A 14,214-nucleotide genomic window follows, 5' to 3' on the forward strand; every position below is an offset into this window, starting at 1 on the left:
TTTCTTTAGAGTACTGAAGATAACATCAGACATTAAAGATCATAAGAGCTTTAGGTGTCATTGTGGTTCACTTACCTACAGTTATTTCAAGATTAATTTTCAGTTGTGAATCTGACTGAACTTCTGATGAGATCACTGCAGTAGGCTCTGTGATACTTCAGTGCTCACAAGAATTTGTGACATTGCAACTGAAATTTGTGCATGAATCACAACATTTTAGTATGGAGGTACAGGAAGTGATGAGGAAGGCAAATTAAATGTTGCCATTTATTGTAAGGGGAATGGAATAAAAAAGTGGTGAAGTTTTACTGCAGCTGTGCAGGGCCTTCATGCGACCATATCTGGAGTACTGTGCACAATTTTGGACTCCCCTTATTTGAAAAAGGATATAATTATATTGGAAGCAGTTCAGAGAAGGTTCACTCGACTGATTCCTGGGATGAAGGACTTATCTTATGAAGAAAGGCTGAACAGGCTGGGCCAATACCCATTGCGGTTTAGAAGAATGAGAGGTGATCTTATTGAAATATATAAGACCCTGAGAGGACTTGACAGGGTGGTTGCTGAGATGATGTTCCCTCTTGTGGTGGAGACCAGATCTATGGGATACAGCTTAAGAACAAGAGGTCTCCCTTTTAAGATAGAGATGAGGAGAATTTTTTTCTCTGGAGGGTTGTTACTCTGTGGAACTCTCTTCTCCAGAAAGCAGCGGAGGCTGGGTCATTGAATTTATTCAAGGCTGAGTTAGATAGATTTTTGATAGGCAAGTGAGTCAAGGATTATGGGAGAGTAGACAGGAAAGCGGAGTTGAGACTACAACCAAATTAGCTATGATCTTATCAAATGGTGGAGCAAGTCCGAAGAGCCGAATGGCCTACTCCTGCTCCTAAGTCCTATGTTCCTATGACAGTACCATAGTTACTTAACCTTAATCCAAGGCTCTGGTCCGTTCCAGCCATACGATCAAGCAGCATGCTGATCTGCTACAAATAAACTGTTTTGTATGGATATACAGTACCAAGCTGAAATCGGGTAATAACTTGGATGTAGTGTTCTGCTTTGTTTTAGATAGTAATTATACAATAGCTTCTAGGGCAGACTGTAATTGCATATTGAGTCCTGTCCTAGCAACAATCATTTCAAAATATGCACTTATAAAAATTGGTTAACTCTTTAGGTTGGTAATTTTTTAAAAAGTTTCAACAATGATTGGAATGCAATTTTTTTGACTTTGGATGAATATTTCTAGTTGTGCCAGTGAGAAAGTTCTGTAAATATTCAGTAATAAGTTAGCCATGAATCAATTATACATTAGCAAAGGTAAAGAACAAAGTCCTCTCTTAACCCCATCTCACGTTCACTAATGAAACATATTTCTCAGCATAACCTGGAATTGCCTTCTTGGGTGGAGCCTGACAGCCAGGCCTGAAAATGCAACCATTCCTATGCCCAATTTGTCAATATTAAATTATGCTCAAATTTCCTGTAAATTTTATGCAAAATTCTTCAGGTTGTTATTGTGTTATGTCACCTAAGCAACTGAACCTGTTGTTGCATTTTCATTTTGCAACTAATGAATCTAACGAAAATGTGATACATGTGACAATGTAAGTGTTGCTGGGAGTGGGTCATGCAGATTGGGGATCATGGGGAGAAGGGCCATGGGGGTCAGCAGCAAGCGGCGACTGTCAGCGGTTGTCCCCTGCCCCATTAAGGGTCTCAAGTGGCAGCGGGTTGGGAAAATTGACCATGGGCTTTCCTGCCCAGAACCTACATTCGGTGGAGGCAAGAAGGCATCGGATATCGATCCATACACCAACCCATCTAATTTTCAAGTCCTCACACCTCCTTCCTCACCTCCTGCAGGGGGAGAAGATTTCGACCATTGTATTTCCACATGTAACTCAATTCTGCTTAAATTTCCACAATTATCTGGGCACTCCTTTGATTAGTGCCTGGATTGCGTATCTCTCAGTGTGCAAATATGCTTGTACAAAGATGTTACAACTAAACTAGCACCCTTTGTAAATAACTAGAGTGACAACCCACTGAAATGACAACCCATGGTAAGCAACATGGGCCTTTCTCATAACTTAGATCCTATTGCCACAATGATTCTGGTTGCATGCCTCTGTATCCTCTTGAAAGCAATAATACACTTTTAGTTAAGTAAGCAGATCTGCATGATCTACACCAGATGGGGGCCTGACTAATCACTTGTGTGGAAACAATGTTACATCTTAATTTGTTTTACATCATTCTACTTAAATTTCTCATTAGCATTGCCTTTTTTCACTCCAGGCAACCATTGGCCTAAAGGTTACAAATATTTAGCTGCAGTGTATCTAATATCTCTTCCACCAACAGAAGGCTCAACAAAAGTTACCAGGGAATAAATAGTTATAGAACAGGAATCTAAAAAGATGGTTAAAAATAAAGTGAGAAGAACTGCCAATAAGAATGAGTTAAACTATCTATAAAGCAACACACGCAGTGTCCGTAATAAAACAGGGGAATCCAGGGCAATAATACTTTGTGTGGAGCCAGATATAGTAATGATTACTAAGCTATAGTCACACAAAAGTCAGAATTGGAATTAAACATTGCAAAATATGCATCTTCAGAAAAGATAGATAGACAATACGTATTGAAAGTAACAATGGCAGAAGAAAAATGTGATACAGCCAGTAGTAAGACTGAAATAGATTGCATGTGGATATGGAGAAAAGATAAAACTCAATCCTACTAATACGAGTAGTTTGTACTAGTTTACAGAAAAAAGTAGTTTATAGTATACAGTAGTTTACAGAACACTTGTTAGAGGAAGAAATGTGCAACCAAACTAGGAAAATAAAAGTTTTTAAAAAACGCAGAATAATCTTGGGGGAATTTCAACCACCCTAGAATTCATTGTCCAGCATAGCTAGGTAAAGAGAATAAGGCAATGGTGTTCCTACAATGTGTACGGGACTCCATCCTAACCCAGTATATAGGAATTCCTACAAAGGAGGATTTTTTACTGGACCAAGTAATGGGAATTGAATTGGAACAGATAAAAGAAGTAGAAATAGGGGAACATCTAGGCAATAGTGACCAATGTGGTTCAAGATAAGAATTGAGGACGCAAGCATGAAAAACTCTAGGGTAATAGATTGGAGAAAATATGATTTTTGAGGAGCTGAGAATAGAACTTGGGAAAATAAAAGAGACAAAAATATTAGCAAACAAAGACATAGAATAGCAATGGGAAGCTTTTAAAACAATGTTCAACAGAGACCAGGAAACACACATTCTGCCTAAAAAACAGGAACAAACCAAACATATATGAGACACCATGGGCAGGATTTTCACTTTGAGGTCAGGACCGTGAAGGTGGGATTAAATATTTTCGACCCCACACTGAACAGCTACACGACAGTGATTTTTGTAGGATTGGCGAATTAGTTGGCAGAGCATGCGCTTGCCATCCAATTAAGAAAAATGGGTGGGCTCTCGAAGTTGAACCAATAACAAACCCTCCAGCACTGGAGGAGCAGCAGCTTACCATTGCAGGTAAGTGGGGTGGAGAGAGAGAGAGATAGGGCGCCTTGATCTTGATGTGCACTGTCACTGTTTCTTATAAAAATGGCCTCAGTTTCTGGACCATCATTATGGAAAGGAAACCCTTCTACAGGGTGACCAGCTGCCACAGCTGAGGCCAGGATGGTGTGGTGGCTACGGGTAGTTGAAGTCTCAGTGATACTGACCTCCACTGGGGGTCTGTTGACAGGAGGCGACCTCCAAACATCTGCCGGGTTTCAGTCACTACAGGAGGCCCACAGCTTGACTGGAAAATTCCAGTCAGTGCCCGATCATTTGGTACAAAGAACAAGGAGAGATAGTATAAAATAAAGGATACTATTCTAAAGGATGTGCAGAAGCAGAGAGACCTGGATGTATATGTACATAAGTCATTAAAGGTAGCAGGACAGGTAGAGAGAGTGCTGATCCTAAAGCATACAGTGTTTTAGGCTTCATTAATAGGGGCATAGGGGAGGTTATGATGAAATTATATAAGACACTGGTTAGATCTCAGCTGGAGTATGGTGTACTCTTCTGGGCGCCACACTATAGGAAGGATGTGAACACGTTGCAGACAGTGCAGAAGAGGTTTACGAGAATGGTTCCAGGGATGAGGCACTTCAGTTATGAAGAAAGATTGGAGAAGTTGGGATTGTTTTCCTTGGAGAGGATAAGGCTAAGAGGAGACTTGATACAAGTTTTCAAAATCATGAAGGGTCTGGACAGAGATGATAGGGAGAAACTGTTCCCGCTTGTAAACAGATTGGGAACCAGAGGGCACAGTTTTAAAGTGTCTTGCAAAAGAAGCAAATGTGAGGTGAGAAAAATCTTTTTCACACAGCGAGTAGTTAGGGTTTGGAATACCCAGCATGGAAATGTGGTGGAGGCAGGTTCAACTGAGACATTCAAGAAGGCATTGTTTCTATTTAAATAATCATCCAATGTGCAGGGTTAGGGGGAAAAGGCAGGAGATTGGCACTAGGTTAAAATGCTCAGAGAGCCAGAGCAGACACGATTGGCCGAATGGCCTCCTACTACACCGTAACAATTCTGTGATTCTGTGATTTTAACTGAGCTAACAAGCCACCTGCTGCTTCCATGAAAATGGCTGAGAGTTGGCATCGTGTTGGTTCTCTGACATGCAGCGTCAGGAAATTCTCCATCTTCCTGCCTTTATTTCTGCCCCTGTATCGGCACCAAATTTCTTCCCCCTCTCATTGAAAAGCTGTTATATCATTTCTAATCTCACCTTCCATCTCCTTGGTAAATACAGAAGCAAAATAATTACTCAATATTTCTGTTATTTCACTACTACTGCCTGTGATTTCACCCTGGCTGTCCCTTAGTGATCCTATTCCCATTCCAACTTTCCTATTTTTATTTTTTGTGTGAGATGACCTCATCATTGTGTTTTATGTTCCCTCATAATTGAAGTTCATAGTTCCCGTTTCCTTGCTCAATTTTTAACTTTGTTCCTAATCTCTAGTATTCTTCCTGGTCATACTCTCTTTCTTGTGCTGTCCATGTACAAATTGTATACCTCTTTCATGAAAAGGGACACTTCTTCCTTGTCATGTTCTCTCTCCTCTGCTGCCCATATAAAAATTGTATACCTCATGATAAGGGACACTTCTTCCTTGTCATGCTCTCTCCTCTGCTGCCCATATACAAATTGTATACCTTTTTCATGAAAAGGGACACTTCTTCCTTGTCATGCTCTCTCCTCTGCTGCCCATATACAAATTGTATACCTCTTTCATGAAAAGGGACACTTCTTCCTTGTCATGTTCTCTCTCCTCTGCTGCCCATATACAAATTGTATACCTCATGATAAGGGACACTTCTTCCTTGTCATGCTCTCTCCTCTGCTGCCCAAATACAAATTGTATACTTCTTTCATGAAAAGGAACACTTCTTTCTTGTCATGTTCTCTCCTCTGCTGCCTATATACAAATTGTATATCTCTTTCATGAAAAAGGACAGCGTGCACCATCGCGATATTTCAGTGGGCAGGCGTGCTCAGTTTGCCCCCCATTAATTGAAGGGCTCCTTAAGCCCCTTGTCAATTGTATACGATTTTGAGGGGCCCGTGCGAACTTTGGGTTGACGCATGGGCCCAACGGAAAGGCGGGTCAGAGATTATTTAAGAAAACTTTTGCAATGTCGGGATATGTGGACTCAGAGGGGTTGTTCATGTTTTTGACAAAGTTATAATTGATGAAAGTGTTTAAAAGTTGCCAGTGAGATTGTTAGTAGTTCTCATAGATTTCCAAGAGCTTCTTGTGTACTTTGAAACCAGTCTGCAGACAGTAATCTTTCTTGGGCCTGCAGCTTTCTGGAGGCCTCCAGTTAGCCTGGGGATATGGGTTCTGACCTCTCCAGTGGAGGCAGCTCCCCTGAGGAGGAAGGGAGGGATAGAATAAGGAGGAGGCCAGAACTGGACAATCAGCCTCCAGGGGAGCCAGCTTTGGGAGGACAGGCGCAGGCACAAGGGGCGCAGGGCCAAGAGGTTGTCCAAGGTGGAAGGGGCCGCAGAAGACGCCACTATCCTGCTGCCAGGGTATACAGGCAGCGAAGCAGCTACCTCAATATGACTGAGGTACAGTGCTGAAGGAGGCTCCGACTCGCAAGGGGGACAGTCAACTATTTCTGTCAGATGATTGGCCCTGAGATCTCCTCTAACTGTATGAGTGGACACCCCATGACAGCGACTCTGAAGCTCACAGTTGCCCTCCACTTCCATGCCTCTGGCTCCTTCCAGGGCTCGGTGGGTGATCTTTGCAGTGTCTCCCAATCAGCTGTCCACACTTGTGTCAAACAGGTTACAGATGCTCTGTTCAGATGGGCATTGACCATCATCCACTTCCGCTGCGACCAGGCAGGTCAGGTACAGCGAGCCAGAGGCTTCGCAGCCATTGCTGGCTTCCCCCACGTCCAGGGTGCAATAGACTATACACATGTGGCCATCAAGGCGCCAGCAGGTGAGCCCGGTGCCTTTGTCAACAGGAAGGACTTCCACTCCATGAACGTGCAGATAGTGTGTGACCACAGGATGCATATTCTGCAAGTCTGTGCAAGGTACCCCAGGCAGCTCCCACGACGCCTACATCCTCAGACACTCCCAGGTGCTGGGCTCTTCAGCGCTCCAGCTCGGCTGGATGGTTGGCTGCTGGGTGACAAGGACTATCCCCTGTGAAGGTGGCTCATGACGCTACTACGCCGTCCAAGAACAGAAGCTGAGCATCAGTATAATAGGAGCCAGGGCACCACAAGGGCTGTGGTGGAGAGAGCCATCGGTCTTCTCAAGATGTGCTTCCGTTGCCTGGACCGCTCAGGGGGCACATTCCAGTACCCCGCAGATCGCATCTCTCTGATAGTTGTAGTCTGCTGCGCCCTGCACAATTTTGCGCTGGAAAGGGGGGATGCGGTTGACGGTGAAGACCTTGACACCCTGGATGAGGCTGCACATGATGAATCCAGCAGTGCCTCAGAGGATGAGGAAGCACAGGGCGATGATGAGAGGCAGAACAATGACCCGCATTTACACCAAGGAGGCAGGGACACCTGGGCCAATTTAATCCAAAGATCCTTCAGCTAGCTCCACACACATGAATCAGCAGGAACAGCATTGCCTGGCACTTCCACATGTGGAACTTAGATGCCACATCTTCCACCTGATCAGCTGCAAATAAGGGCTTAGTACAGAAACATCAATGTCCACTCAAACACTCAGGATAAATCTGTGAAAAAGAAAAATGCACCTCAAACAAAAGACCCTCAGCCATGGTTACAAACGTGGACTTTATTTTGTCCAAAACAAAAACACACACCACTTGTTAGCAATCACAAAAATATGGGTCCCTATTCTAAGGCCAACACAAAATCACCAGGGACATATCCGTGGAGTGCCTAAGGTGCCTTATGCTTACGTTTTCGGGTGCTACATCTAGGTGCCGTCCCATCGCTCGGAATAGCTTGAGAGACAGCCTGCTGACTCTGGTGGCCTTTTGACCTCGATGACCTTGGCGGGCGTCCTCTGGCCTGTGGAGCCTGTGATGGCCCTGCCTGGGAGGGAGTGGCCAGTTCCAGAACTGGCACCTCCCCAGTTGTCGCAGCCTCAACGGAAGAAATGTTGACTGACAGAGGGGCGGAGGAGCTGCTGCCCTCATCCGGAACACCCTGAGAGGAGCTCGCAGCGACGACAGGCAGCTGCTGTGCCGACGAGGTCCAAATCTACCTCCCTGCTCACCGCAGATGCATGGGCACCGAGTGCTGGCGTTTGGCGTCCACATCATCTCCCACAATGGAAAACACCACCTGTGGCCAGAACCACTGTGAGGGCTTGCAGGTCAGAGCGTAACTCAATCATATTTAGATCCATTCGGTTAAAGCCCCTCTCTGTTAGAGTCGCCAATTTGTCATTGAAGGAATCCTGAAGCTCTGCCCTGAGGGCGGAATCTTCACCTGCATTCTGCCTAGACTCCTCCGTCGCAGAGAGCATCCTCCTCATTGGAGGAGATGTGCAGCTCCTCTATCTCCCTCTCAGCCAGCTTCTCTCCATGTTGCAGCGCCAGTTTGTGAACGGTGCAGCAGACGACAACAATGCGTGGCAGTCTTTGTTGACTGTATTGCAGGGCTCCACCAGGCCAGTTCATGCACCGGAACCTCATTTTCAACATTCCGATGGTTTGCTCCACAAAAGTGTGAGTTGCAGCATGAGCCTTGTTGTACCTTCTCACTGCTGCAGTCTCAGGCCACTGCATGGATGTCATCAGCCAAGTCCTTTGTAGATAGCCCTTGTTCCCGAGGAGCCAACTCTGCAGCCTCTGAGGATCCTGAAAGACGTCAGGGATCTGAGAGCTACTGAGAATGTAGGAGTCATGGACACTCCCTGGGAACTGTGTGCCTTTGTGGTGGTCACACACCAGCTGGACATTCAGTGAGTGGAAGCCCTTGTGGTTGACGTAATTGATTGATTGTAGCCATGGAGATCTAAGCGCCACATGAGTGCAATCAATGGCATCCAGCACCTGAGGAAATCTCTGAGATCTGGGCAAATCCCAGTGCTCTTGCATCCTGGCTTTCCTGATCTCAGGCAAAATGCACTAAGTTGTGTGCCTTCGCAAAAATGGCATCCATGACCACATGGATGCATTTGTGCGTGGAGGCTTGCGATATCCTACAGAGGTCACCTTTGGAGCCTTGGAAGGAGCCATTGGTGTAGAATTGGAGCGTTGTGGTCGATCTCATGGCAACCGGCAGTGGATGCCCTCCATATCCCCCAGCACCAAATCCTGCAGCAGGTGGCATATGTGACTGACCAGTTTGCCTGGACATGCGCAGTCCTTGGCGACACTGGTTCTCAATCTTCTGTAGGAATGACAAGCACCATCTATAGACTCTGGGTCTAGCTAGTAGCTGACCAGTTTCGCTGTGGCTCTTCAGTGGTGTATATAGGAGCCCCAGCTGCCCCTTCTTCCTGAAGGTGCTGCTCCTCCCTCTGCCTAGCCAGGCGCCTCTGTCACTCTCTTCTCCTTCGTCTCCGCTCTCTGTAAGCCATGAGGCATACAGCTGGGTCACCAAGCTCCATGCCCCTGATGTACTCTGAAAGAGAGAGACACATGAGTTGGCATGGCTGTATAAATCTGAAGGCCCCTTATCGCATCCCGGAGAGTGCTGGCCACCACTTGGATGGCCAGAGTTTAGTGTGCTGCATGGATGCCCGAAACCCCACCCTCCTCCGTCCCACTCTACCTGACCGATTGGCGGCTGCTTCTCCCACTGGACTCATGTTGTGCTCTCAGCTCAGGCGCAGGCATTCTCCTAACTTGCACTGCAAGGCTGCACTGTTAGCTTGAACCATGAGGGAGACTGGTCCAAACCCAAATGATAACATTGCAAGGGGCTGTGAGCACCTCCACCAGTGACTGCTCCATAGCCAGCTTTCACAAGGAGATTGTGCAATGTGCCCTGTCGTCCAACTGTCCTGCAGTCCACTAAAACACTCCTCCTTAGTTTGCAGTCTGTGCCTGAGGGGTGAAAAGCTCTGGAGCATTTGGTGGGCAGCTAAGCTAGAGGCCCAACTCCAAGCCTGTCAATGTGGCTGTGCCTGAACTGTCTTGGCTGCGGAGGAGTGCTCACTTTGTACAAGATTTCCCTAATGCGTGGCTGCTTCCCTCCCCCATCCCCCAACCCCTGCATGTGCTTGAACTTTACCATCAACCACAGTGTGGCCCTTGCTCCATCAGTGCTGGGAAAAGGCAACTTGCTGTGCCCTCACCTGAATGCACAGTGCCTCAACTTTGAGGTTGAACCAGGATCCTCGTTAGTGCTGCTCAAAGTTACTGAGCGCTCACCTCCGAGTTCCTCTCAAAGTGCAGCTTGCCAGGTGCACGCCTTATAAATCCTGTTGTGATTGCATGCCAACATGCTCGGATGATCTAGCGTGGAGGGATGATTCTGACGAGCCGGACTTATAATATTATGAAGATGTATTACAATGAAGTTCCCGATGTGTGGTGGCGGGAAACGCAGACCACCGTTGATGGGCGGAGCTGATGGTTGCAAACTGGTTTCACAACGCCTTGAAACTGATTTTTGGCCTTCCTGCCATATTTTCCACTCATGCCCACCATGACACCCGACGCTAGCGGGCATGGAAAATTCTGCCCATAACTGGCAAATGAATCTTCACATAGGTGTGAGCTATTACATTTTGATAAGTATGAGGAGATTGCATTTTAGAAAAACAAGAATTTAAATGGGGTAGAGGAGCAAATAGATCTAGAAGTACAAATATGCAAATCACCACTATAAGTAGGCTACAGGTTATGGCCATTGAAAAGAAAGAAAACCGGCACTCTGATTAATTTCTAGAGGAATAGAATTGACAGTAGAGAAATTATGCTAAACGTCTATTGAATTTTGCTTAAGCCACACTTGGAATATAGTATACAGTTCTTGTTGCAATATTGTAAAATGATTATAGAGGGACCGGAGAGTGTGCAAACATACAGGTTGATACAGAAGTGAGTTTATAAGTATCAGCCAAAGATGAACAGGCACATTGCCATTTCTTTTGAAAACAAAAGGCAGAGAAGTGACCTAATTAGAGGTGTTATTTTGAAAGGCTTTGATAGAGGGAACACAGAGTTGAATTTTAACTCCCAAAAATGGATGGGTTGGGGTTGAGTCAGAAGTTAATATTCAAAAAACCTGAAACAGGAAACAATGTTTCTTCTAACTTAGTGTTCGCTGTGAGTAGCTCTGCGCGGTCCCTTTAAGATTGACACACAGCCACGCATGTGCGCATCTTCAAGGGCACGTTACTTGCGTGTAGCAATTACTGATTGGTCATGCATCCGTGCAACTTAAGAGGGAATATTAACAGGACCACTAGCTGCCCACTCCTGGTTTCAGTGGAGACGGAATGAGGGGCAAGTGACCAATTCACTTGTGGGAAGCAGGTTTTCCATTTTAATATTGTAAAAAGGCTGCCTGCCTTTATTTTAACAGTGATTTGATTTTTAAGTCATGCAAGCCATGTTTCCCAGGCAAACCCAGCAGTTGAAAGGAGGCGAGAAGGGTGAATCCATAAGATGAGTGCCCATACCGCACTGCTTTATAGCTTGATTTGTTAATGACTTAATATAACTACAAATAACAATTGAATGATATTTCTAAACTTGTAAATTACTTAGTTAAATAAAACATAATAAAGATAGCAAAGCAGGTGGTGTGTTGCAGCTGCAGTATTTGAGACCTGGTGGACACCAGTGTGATCCATGGCAACCACATCTGTAGTAAGTACCTGTGACTCAAGGAATTTGATGAACTGGAGTCTGAGCTTCAGACACTGCGATGCCTCAGGGAGGGAGAGAGTTACCTGGACACTGTTCCAGGAGGAAGTCACACTACTTGGGTTCGGTATTTCTGATTTGGTTCAGGGAAGGAGGGTGTGTCTACAAGTGAGGCAGTTTTGAGCAGTCAAACGATAATGATGGAGGAGCCTCAGCCCCAGAAATTGTCCAACAGGATTGAGATTGTTGCAGCTTGTGTGGATGTGCTAACTGACCACGGCACCATGGTACGGGGTGGAACTAAAAGAAATGTAATTGAAGTAGGGGACAGTATTGTTAGGGGGATAGATACTGTTCTCTGCAGCTGAGAGTGAGAGAACCATAGGCTGTGTTGTCTGCCGGATGCCAAGGTTAAGAACATTGCCTGTGGGTTGGAGGGAAAGGGGAAAGATCCAGTTGTTGTGGCTGCAGATGGATGCCAATGACATAGGTAAGACTAGGAAAGAGGATCTGCTGAGGAGCCTATGAGCAGCTAGGGCCTAAATTAAAAAAGCAGAACCATAAAGGTGGTAATCACTGGATTACTTTCTGAGTCACGAACAAATTGGCATAGGGTAAATAAGATCAGAAAGGCAAATACGTGGCTCAGAGGTTGGTATGGGAGAACTGGGTTTCAATTCATGGTGCACTGGCACCAATACTGGAGAAAGGAGGAGCTGTGCTATTGGGACAGCCTTCATCTGAACCAGGTTGGGACAAGTATCCTGGCCAGTCATATAACTAGAACTGTAGAGAGGGCATTAAACTAAGCAGTGGGAGTTGGGGGCTGCGAGGGAGTGTTCATGTGAGGATAGATTTGGAAGGTTAAAGAGAAAGCTCAAAGCAATAGTGCAGGGTAGTGGTACAGTAACCAATGTGTGACAGGAAGGGACACAGCATACACACAAAAGAGTGCAACGGCAAACATGGCCAGAGTCAGGAAAATTGGCAGGAAACTAACAGAGAGGTAGGAGGGTTCAGGTGAAGGGGGATTTGGAAATCCAAGATGTGAGACATCTGAGACAACAGAAAAATATACCAATGTGTAAAGTTGAATTGAGTGGAAGAGGAGGGGTAGAGAGTTAAACAGAATAGTGGGGAGGTGATGACGTAGTGGTATTGTCGCTTGACTAGTAATCCAGAGACCCAGGGTAATGCTTTGGGGATCCAGGTTTGAATTCCATCCAGAAGATGGACTTTGAACTCAATAAAAATCTGGAATTAAAAGCCTAGTGATGATCATGAAATCATAGACGATTGTTATAAAAACCCACCTGGTTCACTAATGTCCTTTAGAGGAGGAAATCTGTCATCCTTACTTGATCTGGCAATGTGGGTCTGGAATCACATGTCCCCTGAACAAAGGCAATTAGGGAGGGGAAATAAATGCTGGCCTAGCCAGTGACGCCCATATCCCATGAATGAATTTTTTAAAAGTGCATCGGAGTGAGATCCATAGAAAAATAAAATTGAAGTAAATTTATATAAGCTAAGTCAACTTGTGCACAAATCACCATTACAGAAACATGTCTACAAGGTGACCAAGGATGGGAAATAAATATTCCAGGGTACACAACATTTTGAAAAGACAGAACGTAAAAGGAGATAGGTACCCTATTAATAAAGGACGACATAAGGACGTTAGTGAGAAAGGATCTTGATTCAAAATCAGGAATTAGAATCAGTATGGGTGGAAAACAGGAATAACAAGGGTCAGAGAATTCTGGTGGGAGTAGTTTATAGGCTTCCTAACAGTAGTAATATTGTTGGGCAGAGCATTAAACAAGAAATTATTGAAGCTTGTAACAAAGGCAATGTAATATTTGTGGGGAACTATAATCTTCATATAGACTGAATCACCAAATTGGCAAAGGTAGTCTAGAAGATGAGTTTGTAGAATGCTTCCATTACTATTTCCTGGAGAAATTCATTAAGGAACCAACTGTGGATAAAACTATTTTAGATTCAGTATTCTTGTAATATTCTTAAACAAAGCTAATTACATAGGTTTGAGGGGAGAGCTTGCTAAGGTTGATTGAGTAGATAGACTGAAAGGCATGGTGGTAATTGAACAATGGGAACATGAAATGAAACAATTCAAAATTTTCAACAAAAATACATTCCATTGATAAACAAGAACTCAGTGAGAAAGATCCATCCATGAATTACTAAGGAGGCTAAGATAGTATTAGATTAAAATGTTGTAAAGAATAGTGGTAAGTCCGAGGACTGCGAATGTTTTAGAAAAGCGTCAACAATAAAAAAAAGAAAGTGCTGGAAAAGCTCAGCGGGTTAGGCAGCATCTATGGAGAGAGAAACAGAGTTAAAGGGCAGAATTTTCTGCCTGTCGGGCGGGCAGGCCCGACCCATTCTCCGGTGGGCGGGGAGCCGATCCCTGCCAGAGAAGCAGGCCCCGCTGCCAATTAAGGCCCGCCCAGCGTGATGTCCGGCGGGAAGCGCCATGCGCTTTCTGTGCAGGCGGGGGGATTCCCCAAAAGCGAGAGTGTGCTCTTTCGCGCATGTGCACGAAAGAGCGCACATCTCCCTGAGGCTAAGTGCTACCTCAGGGAGATCGCATACATTTTTAAAAATATTAAAAATAGAAAAAAAATTCCTTAACATGTCCCCCTCATGTGACAGTGTCACATGAGATGGGACATGTTCATAATTTACATAATAAGTTTATTAAACTTTTTAAAACCCTACATGAAACCTCATCCCGCCGGTGGATGAGGTTTCATGTTTTTTCTACTGCCTGCCGGAGCTCCTGGCCTGCCCGCCAACTTGAAGGTTGGACGGGCAGGTCCTTTAATTG

At 45.0% G+C, this 14,214-nt stretch overlaps 1 protein-coding gene across 4 annotated transcripts in view; it reads left to right on the forward strand.

Annotated features, from left to right (window-relative positions):
- Positions 1-14,214, forward strand: part of LOC121277427 (synuclein, alpha interacting protein) — a 147,078-nt gene that overhangs the window by 97,918 nt on the left and 34,946 nt on the right. The gene's annotated exons all lie outside the window — the stretch shown is intronic.

The sequence above is a fragment of the Carcharodon carcharias genome, chromosome 4 (assembly GCF_017639515.1).
Source record: "Carcharodon carcharias isolate sCarCar2 chromosome 4, sCarCar2.pri, whole genome shotgun sequence".
Lineage (NCBI taxonomy): Eukaryota > Metazoa > Chordata > Chondrichthyes > Lamniformes > Lamnidae > Carcharodon > Carcharodon carcharias.